Source organism: Phoenix dactylifera, unplaced genomic scaffold (assembly GCF_009389715.1).
Source record: "Phoenix dactylifera cultivar Barhee BC4 unplaced genomic scaffold, palm_55x_up_171113_PBpolish2nd_filt_p 001418F, whole genome shotgun sequence".
NCBI lineage: Eukaryota > Viridiplantae > Streptophyta > Magnoliopsida > Arecales > Arecaceae > Phoenix > Phoenix dactylifera.
The window spans coordinates 88,904-94,624 of NW_024068740.1; the positions used below are offsets into that span (position 1 = coordinate 88,904).

A 5,721-nucleotide genomic window follows, 5' to 3' on the forward strand; every position below is an offset into this window, starting at 1 on the left:
TGGAATGCAAGGGAGAGACTGGAATTTTGGAGGAGAGTTCTTCTAGTCCCTGAAGGCCATGTCAGTAAACACACTTGGTCTGTTCTTTAAAATTTTAATAGCTTAAGGCACTTAACAAAGCTCAGCTAACATGAAAAGGCAATGTAAACTGATGCCATTGAAGCAAATTCAAAATTGCAGAGATGTACCATGTACAATATTTGTGCCAACCATTAATCTATAATTTGTGGCAATGGTTATCTCAGCATTTCTAAATAGTTTTACTATATAAAACAATCACAAAGAAAGAGTTCAATGGTGGTCGGCTTGTTCCAGAATGTGAATATAGCTCAACTTCATGCTGGAATTGCATTGTTTTGTTTGGGCCATGCACATTATACAGTATACATAGTTACATACAGTATTTCAGAAAAACTGTGATGATACAGTGACCATTGATCTATTGATGATGGACAGCATTTATGAATTTAATCATGTATATTTTGTTGCAGTATCCTACCAAAAATCATTGCAAGAACATATCCCATCTTTGAAATGGTGGAACCTGACTCGATCGCGAACCACAATTCCTTGATTGCAGATCTTAGATATCAGCTTGGTGGCATTGTGGCAATCAATACAAATCCGGAGATTCTTCACGATCCTAAGAGGAGTCCCAGGAGCAGTACTGAGGAGGCCAAAACTGATGGCCAACTTCTCACTATGATGCCCAAGTGCCTGTTCCTTCTCTTCCTCATCAATGTCATACAAAACCTCCGCTGTCCCTGCAATATATCCTTCCTCGCTCATTCTTGTCCCCAACTCTTCCAGCTTGGCATAGATCTCTCTGTGTTGTGGGTGAGATTTGTCGCCTGATATGAATTCATGGATTGTGTTATTGATCTCGATTGAACTGCAGCCAGGTGTTTTCTCAATCCCTTTGTCCTTCATGATCATCCTGACCTTCTCTACATCTCCCCATCTCCCAACTGAAGCATAAAGATTTGATAGCAGCACATAATCACCACTTCCATGTGTCTCCATCTCCAAAACAACTCTCTCGGCTAATTCAACATCCTTGTAAATCCTACATCCTCCAAGTAAAGCTCTCCAAACCACGACGTCTGGCTTAATTGACATATTTCTTATGATCTCTTCTGCTTCCTTCAAAAACCCGCACCGCCCAAGAAGATCAACCATACAGGCATAATGTTCCACTACTAGGCTTACTCCATACTTCCTCGTCGTGGAGTAAAAATGCTTCCTTCCTTCCTCCACAAACCCACCATGGCTGCAAGCCAAGAGGACACCCACAAAGGTAACTGCATCAGGTAAAACTCTCCTATCGAGCTGCATTTGGCTAAACACGTCCAGAGCTTTCTCGGCTTGGCCGTTCAGAGCCAAACCATTGATCATTGCATTCCAAGTGCATGTGTTCTTCTCCATCAAGCTCACAAAAAACATCCGAAGCAAACTCGACAGCCCCACACTTGGAGTACATGTCAATGAGAGCCGAACCCAGATATGGGTCCAAGCGAAACTTGTTCTTATGTATATAAACATGGATCCACTTGCCAGCATCTAAAGCTCCTGCAATCGAACAAGCCGAAAGAACACTAACGACAGTCACCCTGTTTGGCTTCAAAATTTCAGAGATCATCTGAGAAAACAAATCCAAGGCCATGAGAGGTTGCCTGTTCTGCACATAACCTGAGATCATAGCATTCCATGAAATTAAATCCCTCTGAGGCATCTCTTCAAAGAGCTTTCTAGCCAACACCACATCGCCGGCATTGGCGAACCCGGTGATCATCGAAGTCCACGAGATAGGACTTCGGACCAGAACTTGTTCAAATAGCCAGGACGCAGAGCTCATATCCCCCAGCTCGGCATAGCCATGAATCATGGAATTGAATGAAACAGTATCGCGGTGAGGCATTTCATCAAAAAGGCGGCGGGCGTCGGCCAACTGGCCAGAAGTGCAGTAGGAATGGAGAAAGCCATTCTGGAGACTGGTGCAGTCATCGAACCCAAGCTTGAAGGAGATGGAGTGGAGTTGGGTGGTGTGAGTGATGGAGTTGGATTTGGAGGAGGCCTTGAGAAGGAACTGCAGGGTGAACATATTGGGGATTGGAGGATGGATATGGGTGGCGAAGAAGGCCAAGGCATGGGAGGGGAAAGAAGAGGAGGCATAGGCCAAGATCATGGAGTTGAAGAGGTGGAGTGGAGGGGATGGGTATTGGAGGAGGAGTTGGGCATGGATTTGTTGGAGTTGTTTGATGGTTGTGTGAGGGGATCGTAGGAGTTGAGCAAGACTCTTCTTTTGTGGAAAGAGATGAAAAGAAGGTGATGATGGCATAGTTGGGGAAATTGGACCACCATGGTTTTTGGCTGTGGCATTGGAGGACCATTCATGGGATGGTCGCAGTTCTCAAAGGAGCATGGATTTTCGAATGCTGATATATATATATATATATATATATGAGAAGGAAAAAACTACCATCTATTGCATGGGCTCCATGAGTTGCACCAATTCTCTTGTGCCACATGGTCTATATATATATATATATATTGATGTAAGGCATCGAACTCTTTTCACCACCATATTTGTCCCTAATGATTAGTGGTATATTGAGCATCAGTTGATGCTCTCTTGGCCAGTATTAATTAATTTCCTTGCTGCACTGGCTCCCTAACCCATCTTAGATGGCAAGTAATAAGGTAAATGTATTCATGTTTCTACTAATCCTTGTGAATGAATATATGCCGCCTTGATGCATCATCATCATCATGTTAAAGATATCTACCAGATGCAGACACAACTGGGATTAGAAATATGATGTTACTACTGCAGTAGCAGCTAATTATTAACCTGTTGATTGCTTGCTCTCATAACAAAAAACCTGAAATTTTACGGTTTTATTGGCACTTTTTGGTCGCCCTTTCCACATAAAAACATATATAGGAGTAGCCCAACATGCGCATCCTTCTTATTTCATTTGAACTTTAAAAAGGTGTTTGTACAAAGTGTTTGACACGAATAATTTCTTATTATTTTTATCCACAATTGGTGATATTTTGATCATTATTTTTTTTTTGAAAAGAAAACAAGAGAAAGAAAAAATAAAGCGGAAAGAAGAAGAAGAAGAAGAAATAGACAAAGAGAAGGCACATAGTTGCGAGAATACATTGGACTATAGCTAATCTAATATGGGTATTCATCAGCCAAGCAAGCATCCCAGAAACGCCTGTTCTCCTCCAATATCTCATCATTCACCATCTTCTCCCTACCATCATAACCATCCTGCCATCCCCCTACGTCCTCTCCAGGCGCCGGTTGGCACGCAGAAGCCCTCTCTACAAGCCATGTTCTCCAACACACCCATCTCTCCTCCTCCTCCTCCTCATCACCATCATCATCACCATCCTCCTCATCATATCCACCACAGCGTGACTCAGCATCACCATCATCGCCGTCGCGTTCTCCGGTCACCATCGTCACCGTTGCAGTACCCAGACCGGAGTTCTCCTCGGAGTCGCCGCTCGCTTCCATGGTTTCTGGAGAAGGCCTATCCATTGCCTCCAATTCATGGTTTTGCATCGCAGAGAGGATATATAGGATCGATGAGCGGTGGAAGCGGAGCTGCGCGTTCATGTAGGTAGGTGCAGGTTTCATGGTGCTGGCGATGTGCACGGGAATTGATGCGTGGGTGCACAGTATTGGTGTGGACGACAGGACGAGGTGGTGGTATCGGTAGCTGTCCTATTCATGGTTGGAAGGTAATCATGTCGTTGCCGTCTAATGCCCGGTTTCCCAGAAGATGACTGGCCTTCTAGAAGAGAAATGGATAAAGGAGAGGACAAATGTTGTATCTTTGGCACCCAAGAAGGTTTTGCCTTTCTTCGTGCTTATCTACAATTGGATCATAGACTGACTACTTTGCGTAGGTAGATGATGGAGATGTTCGAAATGTTTTAAGATCTATATAAAACATCATCCAATGGTCGACATAGCCAGAAAAGAAGAACCCAATATACATGTTGCCCTCCACCAAATTTAGTCCCCGTGCCTAGATCAAGTAATTAATTTGCTTGGATCAAGAATGTGAATTTTGGCAAGTTTTAGTGCGGCGACTAAATTTGTTCGGAATGCTTGTAAGCGTCGTTTTAGTTTAATTTCTGACGATGCTGTTGAAAAGCGTTGGTAAATTTTAGCGCGGTGATTAAATTACCGATATTTTTTTCTAGCATCGGCAGATCATGGTCGGAGAAAACTATTTTTTCTGTAGTGATAGTGATTACTATTTGAGGAATGATTAGATCTGCATGATTGTATTTCTCGATAGTTTTATGCTTATACAATTTTTTTATCATATTTTTTATATGTATCGTATCTAGTTTTGATAGGAATTTTTAATTTTTGAGAGTATAATAGATATTAGTTTTGCTTTAAATAATAAAAAAGTGCCAACTTACCTAGTTGTGAATAAAGTTTTGGTAGCTGTACCAAATAATCTGGTATAGCCAATTATCTACGAGTCCTACTCTCAAAAAGAGAAATAAGTATTGACATGGAAAAATGGATCGAAATGTTCAGCCAATCAATAAAGATATAGCAGAACTTTTAACAAAATTTTGAAACGGGTTAAGGTTCTTGCTATAGCTAGTAGTTTGTTTCTTCTACTTTTGACCGTTGGGTAGAAATATAAAGTAGCCTCCACTGAAGGCGAGCTTTTCCAAACAGGAAAAATGGAAAAAGAGAGCGAAGGGAAAGAAATTGAGGAGAGGGCTTGATCGCTGTCTTCTTCCTTTCTTTCTTTCTTTCTTTCTTTCTTTCTTTCTTTTTTTGTAACAACGGCAATTCATATAGCTCTAACATAGATACATTCTACCAAATCAAGAGAAAATAAAGAATACAAGAGAGAGGATATATCTGCTGCAGATGTCTACGAAAACTTTCTAAAGTGTTGGGCGATAAAGAAGGCGACCTAGTCTACTGCATGGTTCGCTTTCTGAAACATTGAACTAGTAGTCTACGGGCCTCACAGGGAGGAAAGAATGACGTATCTCAGTTAAAAAAAAAAAAAGGCGATTTAATATCACATCCGAGGAGCATGGGGACACTGTATTCCCCCACATGTCCATGCGTCTCTTTCTGCCTTATCGTTTTCCTGTGGTTAATATGCATGGACTTCCACGTTCGGAATCCAAGCTGGTGCTCAATGTGCATCACATCATGATGGAGTGGGTGCAACCGGCCAGAAGTGGAACCCAATGGCCACCATGGATCGTTATCTTATTTGCGCATATAATTAGGAGTAATATGATTATAGAACTTTTACTTAAAAAATATTATTATAATATCCCTTTCTCTTTATGCCATCCGTACCTAATATGATATGGTCTTTCTTGCATTGCATTAAGTGCACTCCCCCTGGTCTTCATGCATGCATACATGCGTGCATGTGTTGCATGCATGTGGAGTGGAAGTGGTGAACAAAAATAATCGGTTGCATGCACCAAAAAAAATAATCTAGAGCTATCCTCTTTTTTCTTTTTTGTGAATATATCATTGCAACTATCTTGAAGTAGAAATGGAAGAATCAAAACAGCATGAGACGACTCCTACTAGTAGAGTTCATCCTTACTGTAACTTAAAAAAAAAATATGTGAAGCATCCATTACGCCCGTATCTTTTTTAACTCATCAAGCCATTTGTTCGTGAGGCTTTTCTTTCTCTTC

General features: G+C 41.5%; 1 pseudogene; it reads right to left on the minus strand.

The window, feature by feature from the left end:
• Nucleotides 1–319: 319 nt before the first annotated feature.
• Nucleotides 320–2,427, minus strand: LOC120108596 (annotated as a pseudogene).
• Between the last annotated feature and the right edge of the window lie 3,294 nt (nucleotides 2,428–5,721).